Below are 19,400 nucleotides of genomic sequence, written 5' to 3' on the forward strand. Positions count from 1 at the left end.
GAAATCGCATTACACTTCTTGAGATTTGTTTCCATATCGTTCAACTTACACCAGTTCAGTAATGTGTCAATGTCGGCTTGGATAGCATAGCACTCAGCAACTGATGACACTACACGAAAGAATTTTAGGTCATCGGATTTGTGTTATGGCTACAGCTATGTCAATTTGACTCCTGAATTCAGTCTTGGTCGAAATTTCAGAAAAATAATTTCAAGCTCAAGCAGAATTCTTTGAGCTTCTGATGAATTTTCATGAAATTTGAGCAGCCGCATGCCCAGTTTAATTATAATTGGTGTTAAAGCCACATGCCCAGTTTCATTGTAGTTGGTGTTATGGCACCTGCTTTCCCCCATTTGTCCCCTGATTCCGGCCCTGGTAAGAATTTTAGATGGTCAAAATCAATTGCATATTAAATTTTCAAAACTCCTGATTTGTAAAGTTTGAGCAGCCACATGCCCATTTCCGCATGCATATTTCATTGTAATTTGTAGCCCATTCTCTACCATTGTGTCCCCTGAATCCGGCCCTGAATGCAGTCCATCCTGCCCTACCAAAATAGTGAAACAATTGGAATCGATTAGAAATCTTTACAAATATATTTTTGAGATGGTTTGATGGTTGATTTGATGAATTTCGGGCGTGTACACGTTCAGAACATGGAGGTGATGTTCGTATTACAAGAAAAAAAAGCACACTTATTTCCAGCAATAATTCGGATCTGAACAGGAATTTTGGCAAAAATCTAGCCATTCCCATTGAGCACAAATGAAACCGCGAGGAATTCCGAGCCATCCGTTCGTCCTGGGTTTTTGAGAATTAAACTATTTGATCAACTGATTCAGCTATACGGTCATGTTAAGTTTAGTTGAATGCACTGATTAATAATTAATTACAGTCACTCTCAAAATTGAGCGTACAGCATGGATTAGATGAATATATTCGAAAATTCCAAATGAAATTTAATTGTTAGCTCGGTTGTTTTTAATGCATTTCAATATTCATCCCTTCCTTCAATGTATGCGTACATAAAATGGTTGAAATTTTTTCTCTAAAGTTCATTTATTTGAAAATAATCTCAAAATACGCATATTGGATGTGACAAAATTGAGCGTACAGCTAATGTTTTTCTATAAAATTTCTTATTATAAACACGAATAATGTATTTTAATATTGTTTTTTTTTATGATCATATTTAAAATAATAAACATCCGCTACTTAAACATTCAATGTTTTGAAATTAAAACATGTTTTAATCAAAATGGCGAACAAGTAAGATGTATAAACAATGCTATTTAACAATTCAGTACTGCTGAGCAAAATAGATGCTTTAAGATATGGATTTCACCGGCATCGTGTCTTATATATGATAGATAATCGAAATCGAGCGAGACATACGATAAATTTGGGAAAATTTAGTCGGTAAATGATGAAAACAGATGTAAACATACAGAGAAAACGACAAATGTTGGGAACGGCATATTTCAAATTAAGTATAACTTTATTTAAAAGTCGATGTATAGGTAGCTTATAAGCTAAGGACACTCATTAATAATAATATTAATAAAAGAGCAGCACACGGATACATTATAAGATGTCATTTTATATTTGAAGACTCAGTCACCATAGGAACAAATTTGGTTGAATCATTTAAATTCACCAAGATATCATTAAATAAGCTGCCGAACTTTAAAAAAAGTTTATTTTTACTCGCCACATGGAAATCATCCAATCGTATCCCTTATGGTAACAGATCGTGGAGTTTAATCCAAAATTGATTATGAAATTACGATTTTAAGCTATATTTTCAATATTCAATCAGAAGTGCTCTACGGGGTTGAAAAGCTGATTTTATGTTCGGTACCTTAACAAGCACCTTGTACTTTTAGAATTCGACTGTGAATGATTGGATTCAATAATACTACTCTTAATGATAGACCTGAGACAATAATCGAGCTTTAAAACAAATTTAGGTTAAAGATATACTAAATTTGAAATATGTCATTCCTATAATTTGTCATTTTCTCTGTATGTTTACATCTGTTTTCATCATTTACCGACTGAATTTTACCAAAATAAACGTATGTCTTGCTCGATTTCGATTATCTATCATATATAAGATACGATGCCGGTGAAACATACAAATTAAAGCATCTATTTTGCCCACAGGCATTTAATTGTTAAATAGCAATGTTCTTACCTCTCACTTGTTCGCCATTTTGACGAAAACATGGTTTAACCCTTAAAGGCGCAAGGCGATTTTTTTAGAAATCGTCAGAAATATTTTTAACGTAAATAACCATTGAAATTATTAACATTAAACGTATTTTCGGTTTGTTGTTTTAAAACAACATTGCGCATTTAAGGGTTAATTTCAAAACATTGAATGTTCAAGTAGCGGATGTTTATTATTATAAATATAATCATGAAAAAACAATATTAAACTACATTAATCGTGTTTATAATAAGAAATTTTATAGAAAAACATTAGCTGTACGCTCAATTTTGTCACATCCAATAGGCGTATTTCGAGATTATTTTCAAATAAATGAACTTTAGAGAAAAAATTTCAACCATTTTATGTACGCATACATTGAAGGAAGGGATGAATATTGAAATGCATTAAAAACAACCGAGCTAACCATTTAATTTCCTTTGAAATTTTCGAATGTAGTCAACTAATCCATACTGTACGCTCAATTTTGAGAGTGACTGTATTAGATTAAGGCTTCAGTTTAGTCAAATGTACGATAAAGTTAATTTATCATCTGAATCAATTGGCAACCATATTTCTTGCTTCAATAAATCGACTGTTTGAATAAGTCAAGTGTACAATAAAAATGAGCCAACTAAAAACTGTCAATTGACAGCATAATATGTCAACTTTAGGACTAAGTAGAGTTTGATGCCAGGAATCAATTTATTACAAAAATCGCACTACTCAAAAGCATTGTATCATAATAACCGCTCATTCTCATAAACACATGTTCTTTAAAATAGCTGATATTACTCCTTCCACATAAAAAGTAACTGTACCATCTTGTTTCATGTCCATGAGATATCGGTCGCTTTAAACCTCAAAATCATGCATTACAGCACGTGGCACCGTCATCGTTCTTATTCGCCACGTGCGGACTGGTAGCCATTCCGCACTATGGGAGGGACCTCAAGATGAATGGAAAAGTAAGACCAAATGACTATAGGGTGTCCCCAGAAAGTATAAGCACGATTTAAAAATTACATTTTGAGTTTGTTTTTTATGAATAATTGATTATTTCGCTTTTATGTCCTTTACTATGCTTTACTGCTGTTCAGTATCACTTTTTCCAGATCCTTTTGATAGTACGCTAAGGAGTTGGATTTTGATCAGATGGTACCCATTAGCTTCTGCACGGACCGTTTGTCAATGATTTAGGCTACATTTTCAATCTTTTTTGCAAAGTTATGATGGGGTCCGCTTCCTTAACAAGCTTTTACAAATGTTCCTTTGTCAAAGCACAAAAAGTTATAATAGGAATTTCCTGGGAATGATTTAGAGAATCCATCTCCCTGAGTACGGATTCCATTCTTTTTGCTTTGTACCAGATTACCGTGTTCATCGCGTAATGCACTGAAATCAAAACTGTCCAAAATAGTGCTGGGTTATGATGCTTTTGGATAATGGAAAGTAACTGCCGCTACAAGAATTCCTGAACGTACACATGAACTGTTATTGTATTGATCGCTGAAAATGGATTTGAGAGAATTACACACTTACAAGTTGCTTACAAAATCATTGTCTTTTTACAGAATTTTCCTTAATAAACTTGCTTATCAATATCGTCAATACTTTACCAGTACGGACCATGTTGAAATGGTCCCATGGATGTATTTTATAACCGAGCTCCACTCATGGTTTATCATCATCATCACCTTGCATAACGATCTTCCACACAAAAGTTTATCGTATAACTTATGGGCCCATATTCGGACATATGCAGCATGCTATTCACTTCTTTCCTTCTTCTTCTGCGTCCTGAAAGCCCGTAGTTCATTTTGTGTTATGTTCGGTCGACTTTATTCTTCGATGTTCTCAGATTTTTCCAAATATTGAACAGAAGTACCATTTTTACCGGAAAAGATTGAAATTTTTTCCGATCGAACATATGGCTCATAGGGACCGATTTACGTTCAGATTTTTTGATGCCCTGAAATGAAAAATCCACACCATACTTCCGAATCGCATTGCAAACTGCTCCGATGCTCTAATTTTCTATTTTCGCCATCTGACTCAGTGAATGTTGGGAATAGTGCATCATTCGTGCAAAGTCTGTTTGCGCTTTTCAAGGAAAAAGCTTCACAATCCCATAAAAACGTAAACAAATGGCACTTATGAATCACAGTGCGACAGATTATAACGTAAACAATGATGCTCAGTAATTACCTGTCATTTAAAAATTATCTGAAAACAATAGGAGTGCACCCTATAATATAACGACAAACCCTTCGATAATGTTATATGAGCCACAATGTAATAAATGCAATCAAAGTCGACTTCAATTTCAATTTATTATCCAATGAAAAATGGATTCGATAAAATATATAACGCAGTGAAACAGGATTCGAACCATTATCGTGGAACAACGATCCGAGATTTCATCGATTTTCCAATTCGCGACTCTTTCCTTGTAGATGAAATGACAGCTTCGGGTTTTTATTCTATTACTAGCAGACCCGACGGAATTCGTCTCGTCTAAAATTTATTTATTCTCTGATTAGATCTCCAGTTATGCAAAAAATTCTGTTTCATTTATATGGGAGCCCTTCTTTCCAGAAAACGGGGGGGGGGTCCGAACCACCACAGGAACATATTTTCCCTTCCAAAACATCCATATGCCAGATTTGGTCCCATTTGCTTGATTAATTTTCGAGTTATAGTTGGTTGTTTCATTTGTATGCACGAAGGGGGGAGGTTTGTCGAACCATCTTAAGAACCTTTCCTGGCCCCAAAAACCTCTGCATACAAATTTTCACACCGATCGGCTCAGTAGTATCTGAGTCTGTAAGGGTCAGACAGACAGAAATTCATTTTTATGTATATAGAAAAAGATTGGCAGGAACATTTTATTTGAAGCAAGTGTCTTTAAAAAGTCTGTACAAAATTAGTAGATCGAAACTCTGTTTGAAAATGTATTCGTTGCATATCTAGAGTAAACGAACGTGCGTTCGTAGTACAACTTCCCACAGTGCATCCTTGGAACCACTGAATCACTAGAAGTGAATCCTCCTGCGAAAGAAAAAGATTACAATTTACGATTCACCTTTTTGTTCACGCTGCCCATCTTCCGCTGGCGCGGTGGTCGTCGTCGTCGGGCTAAAACCATCAGTCAGCACTTTGTTCTGCAGAGAAAGCTTCTGTCCTTCTGTTTGGAGCGCTGCTGCTGGTTCCCATCCAGCACCAGCATGTTGGAATGCTGCTGCCGTATGCCATAAATCCGGCGAAGCAAATCCTTGCGGTCCTGCAGGATTCGGATCCTGGAGTCCGGATGGTGGCTAAGGTGATGACAACGAAAGACGATGATGTGGTCGATGATGACTAACGGAATAACTCCGACGGATTTTACTGTGTCGTCTTCACGTAGTGTAGTGGAGCGTTTGGGTGTTAGTGTAATGGTCTTTTGAAGTAGTTTCGAACAGATGCAGTTGCTGTTTTCAACGATTTGTAGACATTTTTAGAATCTATCTGGTGTGCAATAGTTGTGCATGACAAAAAGTCACAAATAGTTTTTCCAGAGCATGAAGCCATTTAATTTATTTAGCTTACATCTAAACAGATAACATTGAATCAAAAATTTGACGCCACAATACACGGTTCTCCCCATCCTCGAATGCGCCCCACGCTCGCCAAGTCGTTTTGTCGTTCTGGTCAGCCCACCTCGCTCGCTGCGCTCCACACCGTCTTGTACCTACCGGATCGGAAGCGAACACCATATTTGCAGGGTTACTGTCCGGCATTCTTGCAACATGCCCTGCCCATCGTACCCTTCCGGCTTTAGCTACCTTCTGGATGCTGGATAAAGCTTACAACAGTCGTTTATTGTACAAAATGGTTAGTTTTTGAGATGTAACTTTTTGCGGTACGACATTTGGCGGATTGTACCTTTTCACCGAATGCCTTTGGCGGAATGTACCATGTCGTGGAATGTCATTTTGCGGAATATTGCGTTTAACAGATCCGCATTTTTCAGTTATAAATGTTGTAGATTTCATCAGATTGTCTTTTTTCTAAATTAGCATAGTATAAATAGTATAATGTTCTTTTTTTCTACTTCTTGGCTCTACATCCCCCATTGTGCTAATGACGACTTGCAGCTTCATTCAGCATTTCCACATGTATTAACTGCGAGTTTTCTAAGCCAATTTACAATTTTTAGCATTTGTATATCATTAGGTTAAGGTGACACGGGAAGCACGAACAATCATCAAATCGTTATCATTTTTATCATTGAATGCTTAATTTTGTTTCTACATTTATTATTTATTTATTCAGACCAAGGCCGAAGTGGCCTGTGCGGTATATAAGAGTCTTCTCCATTCGGCTCGGTCCATGGCTACACGTCGCCAACCACGCAGTCTACGGAGGGTCCGCAAGTCATCTTCCACCTGATCGATCCACTTTGCCCGCTGCGCACCTCGCCTTCTTGTGCCCGTCGGATCGTTGTCGAGAACCATTTTCACCGGGTTACTGTCCGACATTCTGGCTACGTGCCCGGCCCATCGCAGTCGTCCGATTTTCGCGGTGTGAACGATGGATGGTTCTCCCAACAGCTGATGCAATTCGTGGTTCATTCGCCTCCTCCACGTACCGTCCGCCATCTGCACCCCACCATAGATGGTACGCAGCACTTTCCTTTCGAAAACTCCCAGTGCGTGTTGGTCCTCCACGAGCATCGTCCAGGTCTCGTGTCCGTAGAGGACTACCGGTCTAATTAGCGTTTTGTAGATTGTCAGTTTGGTACGGCGGCGAACTCTATTCGATCGGAGCGTCTTGCGGAGTCCAAAGTACGTACGATTTCCAGCCACTATGCGTCTCCGAATTTCTCTGCTGGTGTCATTTTCGGCAGTCACCAGTGAGCCCAAGTACACAAATTCTTCTACCACCTCGATTTCGTCACCACCGATGCAAACTCGCGGTGGGTGGCTCACATTGTCTTCTCTTGAACCTCTTCCTATCATGTACTTCGTCTTCGACGTGTTGATTACTAGTCCGATCCGCTTAGCTTCCCTCTTCAGTCTGATGTAGGCTTCCTCCATCTTCTCAAAGTTACGTGCCATAATATCTATGTCGTCAGCGAAACCAAATAGCTGGACGGACTTATTGAAAATTGTACCACTCGTGTTAATCCCTGCTCTTCGTTTTACCCCTTCCAAAGCGATGTTGAATAGCAAACACGAAAGACCATCACCTTGCCGTAACCCTCTGCGGGTTTCGAAGGGACTCGAGAATGCCCCTGAAACTCGAACTACGCACATCACCCGATCCATCGTCGCTTTGATCAACCGTGTCAGTTTATCCGGAAAACCGTGTTCGTGCATTAGCTGCCATAGCTGGTCCTGATCGATTGTATCATATGCGGCTTTGAAGTCGATGAATAGATGATGTGTGGGCACGTTGTATTCGCGGCATTTCTGCAGTACTTGGCGAATGGCGAACACCTGGTCCGTGGTGGAGCGTTCGCCCATAAACCCGCCTGGTACTGCCCCACGAACTCCCTCTCAGTTGGTGCTAGTCGACGGCATAAAATTTGGGAGAGTACCTTGTAGGCGGCGTTCAGCAATGTGATTGCGCGGTAGTTGCTACAATCCAGCTTATCGCCCTTTTGTAGATGGGACACGACACCTTCCATCCACTCCTGCGGCAAAACTTCCTCCTCCCAAATCTTGGTAATGACCCAGTGCAGCGCTCTTAGCCAGTGCCTCAGCACCGTGTTTAAATAGCTCTCCTGGTAGTTTGTCAACCCCTGGAATCTCCTCCTGGATTTCCTGGAGATCCGGAGCCGGTAGAATTATGTCCTGCGCGCGTTCTCCCAGGTCCATCACCATACCGCCATCTTCGTCTGCCACATCGCCATTCAGGTGTTCTTCGTAGTGCTGCCGCCACCTTTGGATCACCTCACGCTCGTTCGTAAGAAGGTTCCCGTTTATGTCCTTACACATATCAGGCTGTGGCACGTGGCCCTTACGTGAACGGTTTAACTTCTCATAGAACTTTCGTGTGTTATTAGCGCGGTACAGTTGCTCCGTTTCTTCACGGTCTCGATCTTCCTGCTGGCGCTTTTTCCTCCGGAAAATCGAGTTCTGTCTGTTCCGCGCCTGTTTATATCGTGCCTCGTTCGCCCTCGTGCGGTTTTGCAGCAATCTCGCCCATGTTGCATTCTTCTCTTCCACTAACTGCTCACATTCGCCGTCATATCAGTCGTTTCTCTGATCCGGGACACCGTGCCAAGTGCAGCGGTTGCGGTGCTACCAATAATGGCGGATCGAATATCTCTCCAGCCATCTTCAAGAGATGCTGCGCCTAGCTGCTCTTCCGTTGGAAGTGCCACTTCCAGCTGGTGCGCGTATTCTTGGGCTAGTCTACCGTCTTGTAGCCGCCCAATGTTAAGCCGCGGCGTCCGACTTCGACGCGTGTTGTACACCGTCGAGAGTTTTGAGCGCAGGCATACTGCAACGAGGTAGTGGTCGGATTCAATATTCGCACTGCGGTAAGTGCGGACGTTCGTGATGTCGGAGAAGAATTTACCGTCGATTAGAACGTGGTCGATTTGGTTTTCCGTTTCTTGGTTAGGTGATCTCCATGTGGCCTTGTGGATATTTTTGCGGGGAAAGAAGGTGCTTCGGACTACCATTCCGCGGGAGGCTGCGAAGTTTATGCATCGTTGGCCGTTGTCATTCGATACGGTGCCCAGCAAACCAGCAATCGTATAAGAATGTACAAATTAAATTATATATATTCACAGATCAGATCGTAATCATATATAGATCCAGCAGAAGTTGTGAAAAATTGTAGAAAGGTTACATATAATGCAAATGTACAATCTAATTACAATCTATGTCATAAGTTGTAAATATGTAAATTTAAACTCAAAACGGAATCATATATCGCAAATATTTGAAAAATTGCATATATGTGCATCTGAAGTTACAATGTCGTTAAGATTTGATTGTAAAGTCCTCTGTTATAATGATTTCAAATATACTTACAACAACTGTGTTGATCCTTGAATGTTCAATAAAATATTCTTTTTCAAGAATATTAAAAAGAACACATTTGTCATTGTCATTAAATACAATTCGAAGACAAATATCAAAAGCGGTAGTTGTTTTATACAAATACATTCCTCAACATTAAACAATCGGTAATCACCCAGTCAATGTCTGTGAAATAGAACTACATGAAAATGATCATTCAGTTATTTCTGTACTATTGGCCAGAATTCTAAGGGAACCTTTTCGCACCCATTCTCCATGAACTATGTTTTTTCCGTACATCTGTACTAGCTATGTATAACTAAACCTTCAAAGGTAGATTCTTAATAAATACTTACTGTTATTTGTCATTAGGCATAGTAAACAGCCTGGTGTTGTTTTTAAGTACTCACTAAATGGATAGAAATTTGGCAACCAGAAAGAGAGTACTATTAGTCGTTTTATTCCATATTTTGTTCTCAACAATAAATTCACAACATCACTGCGATCTATAGAACACTTAAGAAATACAATAAACACGATTTTAGGGAAAACAAACTTTGAGGGCAATTTTGTTATATTGACAACGTTGTATTTCTCCTCTTAGAGATGATAATATTATGATGATATTATACACGTCAATATGAAATTATATATGTGTTCAATTAAATCGCATATACTGGTTTATGCAATCATTGTCGACAATGTTGTATAAGATGTAATGGAATGTCTTTTCCAGATTGTATTCGCAAACGCAATATTATCATTAGGTATAAATGATTGCTTAACAACTGCGTACACATGGAGGAACCAGGTAGCTTCTGGACTATGAACTAGAAGGTCAAAGGATCGAAACTGGAAGCTGGAGGCTAAATTTATAACATAAATATATACATTACCTAATAATCAACTAACAGCATGTCACATAATGATTACGTTTCGACCTAAGAAATATTTTTGTTGCAAATACAATATGTTTTTTATGATAATATAATGTATGTATTATGATGTATGTTTTAACTGTTTTTACTATTCTAGATTTAAAGTTGTAACAGTCCAATTATGCAACTTTATAACTGAACATATGCGATCTCTGATAAAAACCAACATGATTGTATATTGATTAAATTGAAATCGGAATACATCGTATATCTTGTTATGCCATAACACTGATTTGTACGTATATGGCCTCCACTTTTGTTCACATAGAAGGAATCTATGCATTTTATACAATCAAATTGCATCATATAAGAGTACATTAAACAGAACTGAAAGTTAGTTATGTGAACCAATTTGTTGGCTGGGTGTGCAGACTATCCGGTCCGATGACCGGTCTATACATTTCCTCCCTTCCTACCTGTGCGTTCATGTCACCGATGACGATTTTAATTTTTTTGTTTCTAGAACAAATATGATTTTGAAAAAGTATCACCGACGCGTGCTTACTCGCAATCTACATACTGATACATTTACAGTTACATCAAACAACTGAAAACCGAAATACGCCGCTCCAAAATTACGAGGTGACAATGCTAGAAAGAGACAAGAAATAACACGGTGTGCAGTGCCTCCCCGAGTCACCTTAACACGTTGAAACTTTATGCTAAGAAAGGTCGAGGCAATTTCCTGTAAGTGTCTTTGCCTACGGTATCGCCAAATTGGTTACCGAAAACGGTTTGACCGAAAATGTCTTTTGGCCAAAAGCGGCGTATGACGGAACTGGTAATTTGGCCGAAAAAGAAGTTTGCCTCAACAGGTCGTTTGGTCGAATAGGTCATGTAGCCGAAAATGTCGTTCGGCCGAAAAGTTCATTTGGTCTATGGCCGAAAATGTTAGTTCCTGAATTGGTAATATGGTCAAACATTTCGACTTTTTCAGTCAAATAGTCTTTTCTTATCAGTTACGATAGTGGTTCTTTTTGCATAACGACTTTTTCGGCCTATGGACCAGTACGGCCAAACGACATTTCCGCTAGTACATATGACCATTTCAGCCAAACGGCCCTTTCTGCAAAATGGCATTTTAACATCAAATGACGTTTGACCGAAACGGCAATTAGGTCGAACATAGTTTTACCGAAAATGTCATTTGGCTGAAAGTGGTGTACGGTCGAAAATGTCATTGCCAAATTAGTCATTTGGTCAAAAAGGTCGACTCGTTTGACCTATTCGGACATATGACATTTTCGTCAAACTAATCAGTTTAGACAAACGTTAGGCCGTATAAAATTTCAACCAATTGACTTTTGACCTAATGGTTAGTTCGACTAAATCACATATTCGACCAAACAACTTTGGACCTTGTGGCCTTCAGCCAAATGACTTTCGACCAAACGGCCCTTCTCCATTCAAGAATTTGAGTTCGTCGAGAAATTCTCGATTTTCGATTTTTTCTTATTTTCGTGGAAAGTTCTTCGGAATTTACTCGAAAAATCTTCCGGAATGTGCACTTAAGTTCTCCAGAATTTTCATCGAGAATTCATTCTAATTTTTACGAAAATTTATTCGGGATTTCATCGGGAAAATTTTCAAAATTCCGAAAAAAAAATGTGGTTTTCAGTGGTAAATTCTTCGACTTGACATTTACGGAAAGTTGTTGAAATTTCAACGAGAATTTGGAAGGAATTACATTCACGAAAACTTCTCCGAAGTTTCAAGTGGATGATTTGGGTATGTCAACCGGGAAATTCGACGGACTTCTGCGAAATTTGAATCGGCGTGGTTAATCATAAATCAGCGGCGTGAAATGGCCGCGCGCCGATGGGAAAATGTCGGCTACGGCATGATGCTTAACACTGCGCACACCCCTCATACAACCTCTCGGGTGGCGCACACCTCTGATACAAGCTCTCGGGCGTTTGATCGTTTCTGATGTCTGGTCTATTCGGGCGAATGGAACTCGGGCGTTTGTCATTCAGGTGAATGGAATTCGTGTGAATTCGCCCGAATGCCAGGGCCGTTGTGATAGAACCAAAGTGAGACGTGAGAAATGAGAAGTGAGACTTGAGAAGTGAGGAATGAGAAGACAAAACTGAGAAAGAGAAGCGAGAAGCAAGAAGGGAGAAGTGAAGAGAGATAAGTGAGAAGTTATAAATGAGAAATTAAATATAGGAAGTGAGAAATCAGAAGTAATATGTAAAAAAAAGAATAGTGAAAAGTAGAAAACGAGATGAATGTATTGAAAATTGAAAAATTATTCCCTATTTTATCCTACTTCCTTCTTTCTTATTATTCTCCCTCCATTCTTCTTCCTTTCTTCATTCTTCCTATCCCTTTTTCCTTATTTTTTCTTCCCTCCTTTCTTTTCAATATACTTTCTTCCTTCTTCATTATTTCTTATACCATCTACCTTCTTGTAGCTTCCGTCACCCTTCTTCGTTATATCTTCTTGGTTTTTTTCTTTCTAGCTTCTTCTTACTTCCTTCTTCCTTCTCCCTGTTTAATTCTTCCATATTCCTTCTTCCTTCCTTTTTCCTTTTTCTTAATCCTTCTGTCTTCCTTCTTGCTTCTTTCTTCCTTACGCCTTCTTTTTTCTTTCTTCTTGCTTCCTTCTTTCTCCTTTCTGTTTCTTTCTTCTTCCTCCTTTTTAATTAATTCTTTCTTCTACGTACCATTTTCCTTCCTATTTCTTCTTTCAACTTCCTTCTTCGTTCTTTATTACAGTGACCGGCATAATAAAAAGCCCTCTAGCCGTTTTTCATACAAAATGGTCAACTTTGGAGATCTAGATCTTGATTGCGTGTGAACCAATTTTGCTGAAAATTTGACCAGAGCTCAGATATAACTTGAATTTTACCACACCTAATTTTCGACCATATTGATTCATAGGGTAAAAAATTATTGCGGTAATACCAAAATGAATTTTTTGACAAAAATTTATTTTTTAAATATCTTGAATTCTATAGGTTGTAAACTGATGACTTATTCAGCAAAAACGCGTATTTTGGCAATACAAAAAAGTTTGCGGAATATACTTGTACACTAAGAGTTGTAGTTTTCAAGATATTATAAAATCATTTTTTTGCCAAAAAAATCGTTTTGGTATTACCGCGATAATTTTTTACCCTATGAATCAATATGGTCGAAACTTAGGTGTGGTAAAATTCAAGTTATATCTGAGCTCTGGTCAAATTTTCAGCAAAATTGGTTCACACGCAATCGAGATCTAGATCTCCAAAGTTTACCATTTTGTATGAAAAACGGCAAGTGGGATTTTTATTATGCAGGTCACTGTACGTCCTTCATCTTCCTTCTTCCATCGTCCTTTGTCTTTTTTTCCTTCTTCCTTTGTTCTCCTTCCTTATTTCTCCTTCTTTTTTCATTTTTTTCTCTCTTCTCTCTTCCTCGTACTTATTCCTTCTTTCTTCCTTTTTCTCTCTTTCTTATTCTTCTTTTTTTTTCTTTCTCCTTCATCCTTCTTATTCCTTCCATCCTCTTTCTACCTTCTTGCATCGTTCTTCTTGCTTATTCCTTCTTCTTTGTTTCATCTTCATTCTGCGTTCTTCCTTCTTTCTTTTTCCTTCTTCCATTTTCCTTCCTCCTCTTTCCGTTTTCTTTGTTCTTTCTTCTTCTTTCTACTTCCTTTTTCCTCTTCTTTGTTATTACTTCCTCCTTCTTTCTTGTTTTTTCTTCTTTTTTCCTCCCTCCTTTTTCTTTCTTTCTTCTTCCTAATTTCTTTTTCTTTTTTTCTGTCCATCTCTCACATCTCACTCTTTGCCACTCACTTCACATATCTCACTTTTCAATACTTACACTACTTACATCAAATTTCTCATGTTTCACTTATTAGAATCGATTTATTTTCAATGTCTGCAATCACTATCAGCAACCACCGCAGCTCCACCATCGATGATGTCACCAACGTCATCGCTTCGGCAACCGTTGCCGCTGGAACCGCAACCGGACGAACATTCCACTTGAGTGATGCTGCTGCCACGGCCGTCCCTCCACCATCGTTGACTGCCTCAATATTGTTTTTTTATGTTGAACATGAAGAAGAAGAAGAAGAAGAAGAAAAGGGGGAAGAAGAAGCAAAAAGATGATAATCGAAAAAAAATGTACGCGGAAACATACGAAGACATCTTTGAAACTCTTCTCAAAAATTCTAGAAACAATTTAATCAAAAACGGTAAACTGTACGGAGTTGGACGTCTCTTATACTGTGTATAAAGGATATCACATAATGAAATTTAAAATCGAAATGTTGTGTTTATTATATAGTAGAAGAAAAGTTCAACCCTGTTGTGCTAAATGTACTCCATTAATTTGCTTCCAGAATTTTTGAGAAAAGTTACTAAAAACTTCTACGTGTTCTTTCGCGTACATTTTTGTTTCGATTATCATCTTCTTGCTTCATCTTCTTCTTCATACAACATCAAAAAACCAATATCGAGGCATTGTTTTCGAAAATCATCTTTCTTCTTCTTCTTCTTCATGAAACATCAAATCACCAATCGCTGCGGCAGCCGTTGTCGCTGGGATCGCTACCCGACGCCATGGTCCGTTCTCCACCCAACGATCCTTTCCGGTGCTGCCTCATCGCTACCGCATCGTGTCCGCTCTTCGGGAATGCTTGAACGGAAATGACGCGCGCCCGAAACTTGATTCTTTCAATGCATAGAGGCTAAAAAGACCGTAACTTACATCAAACTGATGTCCGTGTTGGGGATGCATGAACGGGATTGGTTGGTTCTGGAATTTTTACTGGGTTTTAAAAGTATTGAATTTTTAAATTCAAATTCAAATTTGTAAAATTGGGGAAGAGTTTCCGGATGGTTTGATGAATAAATCTCGAAAATCCGTCAAATGGGGCTATAAAGTTCAAAACCTAACATGATTTCGTAACGGTCTCCAATTTCGACATATTTATTTTACACCCTGTATCTGAGCCTTTCCTTTAAACATAGTTTGTTTACGTCAAAAAACCTGTACCTGTGAATGTACCAAATAATGGGACACCGATTTTTCTTCATATTTATTTTTTGAACAAATAGACAAATCGAGTAGTTGATCATACTTTGCTTAGCATGAATAATTAAGCCACTAAATCAACAAATGAACAGAATATCCTAAATAATGGGGGTAGGCTAAAGCAACCCATAGAACATGTTAGATATATTTGTTTCTTTTTCTAAGGAATGGTCATTGTTTAGTTAACTGCTCTGAAATACGGCAATCAATCATGCGAAGGTGGGATTTTCATTTTTCGTGATGGGTGCATCGTGTGTGGAAACCTCAACAGATTCACTAAATTAAATTAGGGTCTCATTCGCGGGATAGAGGCAAAATAACCTTTGAATATTATAGTCAAGTATCTTAAAATTCTCCAACGTTTCGTCGTTGCTAGGCGAATTGCAAAATCGCTGGTGTCACCTCGAACATAATAGTCGATGATGATTAACAATTTGTATCAGGTTGTTGCGCTAGCCGCCGGCACTGCTGTGGCAGTTAATTAACGCAGAAAGCGCGCTCCGAAACTGGGTTTGTAGGGGGCCATTCCGGTAACTGAATAAATAGGGAACCGATTCGGAATGAGCAGAAAAACAATGCAATTTGTTGTCCGTGTGTCGGAGTATGTTTGCAGTGGCAGCTATTCCGTTGTTTAGCTTAATTTTGTTTCATTTTGCACATTTTATTCGGTACGGGGGAGCACGTTCGGTGTTTCAAAATGCATACGGCGTGGCGGGTGCACGGCAGCGCAGTCCCACAGAGTCACGGAGGGTGTGAATTTTCCGATTGAATGCACTCCTGCTCGGTGAACTGATGCAGCTGCGCCCACCACCCACCACTGCAGGCGCTCGCATCCAATGCTTGAATGTTGAATGAGAATCAAACAAAATCGAACCTATTTGTACTCGCGTAGTCATTTGTTTTTTGAGCTGGGTATAGAATCTGCTGCTGCTGTTTTTCGTTTGTACTGGATGCAATATTCCGCGAATAGCACCGTGCGCCACCGAGTTTAAAGAGCAGAAAGCGAAAAATGCATTAGTTCGCTAAATAGCAGATTGTGGTGCGGTTGATGGAAGCGGAAGCAGTATAGTACCCAAAAGCAAATTTTGACCATTCTAGCTAGGCGAGCTTCGCTACAATGGGAACCAATTTTCCTACAATTTATTAACAATTCATTATGAGCATGTTCCATGCTCGCTTACCCATTGATATTGTTGCCGCCATCGGAGCTGCATAGTTCATAGCTGATGCTGTTTTTTTATGGAGTACGCTCTCGATGCACTGTTTTAATGCTAGCGCTATGTACCCTTTTATTCAGAAGCCATTAGTTGGAGCTTGCTTTTTTGAATCAGCTGAAGCTGTACCATGGCAAGTTGGTCGAAGTTTTGCTAATACTCACTCGTTGGCTCGGTTGGTTACAAATTGTTGCATGTTTCGGTTTTTGCTAGTTCTATTGTTTTGAAGGGCAATCTGTTGGTGATTGATGATGGCAGCTCATAGGTCAGCAAGTGATGTGATTGGATTATTCATGAATTTCGAGTGCAATTCCGCTGGAATGGCTATTTCAAATTCTTTTCATTGCACGACTCAAATTCATTCTATTTCGTTGCAATACATTGATTGAATATCTTCTCAGCACTTAAATAAGTTTTGATTTTAACTCGTCGCAAGTGTTGTGGTAGTTGTAGAACTTTTGTTGAATTCGTTCAGCATCCTTTTCTAGATTTAATCAGAATCGTTTTCAGGAATCGGCCATAGTTTTTTTTTTTCAGAAACCGGTTAGCGCCTTTTAAGAAAGCCTTCCAGGATTCGGCCAGATTTTTTTCAGGATTTGGTTAGAATTCTTGTCGGATTTATTCAGAATCCGCCTTAGATTTGTGCAAAATATGGCCTGATTTTATACTTTATCCTCTCAAGAGTCATTCAGAATCTGAACAGGATTGGGACCCGTTCAAGATTTGATCAGAATCCTTCCAGGATTCGGTTAGAAGCCTTCCAGGATTCGGTTAGAATCCTTACAGGATTCGGTTAGAATCCTTCCAGGATTCGGTTAGAAGCCTTCCGGGATTCGGTTAGAATCCTTCCAGGATTCGGTTAGAATCCTTCCAGGATTCGGTTAGAAGCCTTCCAGGATTCGGTTAGAATCCTTCCAGGATTCGGTTAGAATCCTTCCAGGATTCGGTTAGAATCCTTCCAGGATTCGGTTAGAAGCCTTCCAGGATTCGGTTAGAAGCCTTCCAGAATTCGGTTAGAAGCCTTCCAGGATTCGGTTAGAATCCTCCCAGAGTTTGTCAAGAATCCTTCCAGGATTCGGTCAGAATCCTTCCAGGATTCGGTCAGAATCCTTCCAGAATTCGGTCAGAATCCTTCCTGAATTCGGTCAGAATCCTTCCAGGATTCGGTCAGAATCCTTCTTGGATTCGGTCAGAATCCTTCCTGGATTCGGTCAGAATCCTTCCAGGATTCGGTCAGAATACTTCCAGGATTCGGTCAGAATCCTTCCAGGATTCGGTCAGAATCGTTCCAGGATTCGGTCAGAATCCTTCCAGGATTCGGTCAGAATCGTTCCAGGATTCGGTCAGAATCCTTCCAGGATTCGGTCAGAATCCTTCCAGGATTCGGTCAGAATCCTTCCAGGATTCGGTCAGAAGCCTTCCAGGATTCGGTCAGAAGCCTTCCAGGATTCGGTCAGAATCCTTCCAGGATTCGGTCAGAATCCTTCCAGGATTCGGTCAGAATCCTTCCAGGATTCGGTCAGAATCCTTCCAGGATTCGGTCAGAATCCTTCCAGGATTCGGTTAGAAGCCTTCCAGGATTCGGTTAGAAGCCTTCCAGGATTCGGTTAGAAGCCTTCCAGAATTCGGTTAGAAGCCTTCCAGGATTCGGTTAGAATCCTCCCAGAGTTTGTCAAGAATCCTTCCAGGATTCGGTCAGAATCCTTCCAGGATTCGGTCAGAATCCTTCCAGGATTCGGTCAGAATCCTTCCAGGATTCGGTTAGAAGCCTTCCAGGATTCGGTTAGAAGCCTTCCAGGATTCGGTTAGAAGCCTTCCAGAATTCGGTTAGAAGCCTTCCAGGATTCGGTTAGAATCCTCCCAGAGTTTGTCAAGAATCCTTCCAGGATTCGGTCAGAATCCTTCCAGGATTCGGTCAGAATCCTTCCAGGATTCGGTCAGAATCCTTCCAGGATTCGGTCAGAATCCTTCCAGGATTCGGTCAGAATCCTTCCAGGATTCGGTCAGAATCCTTCCAGGATTCGGTCAGAATCCTTCCAGGATTCGGTCAGAATCCTTCCAGGATTCGGTCAGAATCTTTCCAGGATTCGGTCAGAATCGTTCCAGGATTCGGTCAGAATCCTTCCAGGATTCGGTCAGAATCGTTCCTGGATTCGGTCAGAATCGTTCCTGGATTCGGTCAGAATCGTTCCAGGATTCGGTCAGAATCCTTCCAGGATTCGGTCAGAATCCTTCCAGAATTCGGTCAGAATCCTTCCAGGATTCGGTCAGAAGCCTTCCAGGATTCGGTCAGAATCCTTCCAGGATTCGGTCAGAATCCTTCCAGGATTCGGTCAGAATCCTTCCAGGATTCGGTCAGAATCCTTCCAGGATTCGGTCAGAATCCTTCCAGGATTCGGTCAGAATCCTTCCAGGATTCGGTCAGAATCCTTCCAGGATTCGGTCAGAATCCTTCCAGGATTCGGTCAGAATCCTTCCAGGATTCGGTCAGAATCCTTCCAGGATTCGGTCAGAATCCTTCCAGGATTCGGTCAGAATCCTTCCAGGATTCGGTCAGAATCCTTCCAGGATTCGGTCAGAATCCTTCCAGGATTCGGTCAGAATCCTTCCAGGATTCGGTCAGAATCCTTCCAGGATTCGGTCAGAATCCTTCCAGGATTCGGTCAGAATCCTTCCAGGATTCGGTCAGAATCCTTTAAGGATTCAGTCAGAATCCTTCCAGGATTCGGTCAGGATCCTCCCAGGAGTCGGTCAGAATCCTTCCAGGATTCGGTCAGTATTCGTCTAGGATTTGCTCTCGTTTAATATTCGGACAGAAACTGTCAATGATTTGTTTAGAGTCCGTCCATGATTAGTTCGGAATGCTTCTAAGATTCGTTAAAGATTTCAGAATACGTCACGAAGATTTCAGAATTTCTTCTAACATTTGTTGAAGTTTCACTTCTACTAGTTGGAGGAGATTTAAACGAGGTATATTCTTTTAAAGATAGTC

The 19,400-nt window shown here is 39.9% G+C and overlaps 1 protein-coding gene across 1 annotated transcript in view; it reads left to right on the top strand.

Moving 5' to 3' along the window:
- LOC134225837 (uncharacterized) overlaps positions 1-19,400 on the top strand; it is a 738,557-nt gene that overhangs the window by 74,151 nt on the left and 645,006 nt on the right. The window lies entirely within an intron of this gene.

This window comes from Armigeres subalbatus, chromosome 1, assembly GCF_024139115.2.
Source record: "Armigeres subalbatus isolate Guangzhou_Male chromosome 1, GZ_Asu_2, whole genome shotgun sequence".
Taxonomy (NCBI): Eukaryota; Metazoa; Arthropoda; class Insecta; order Diptera; family Culicidae; genus Armigeres; species Armigeres subalbatus.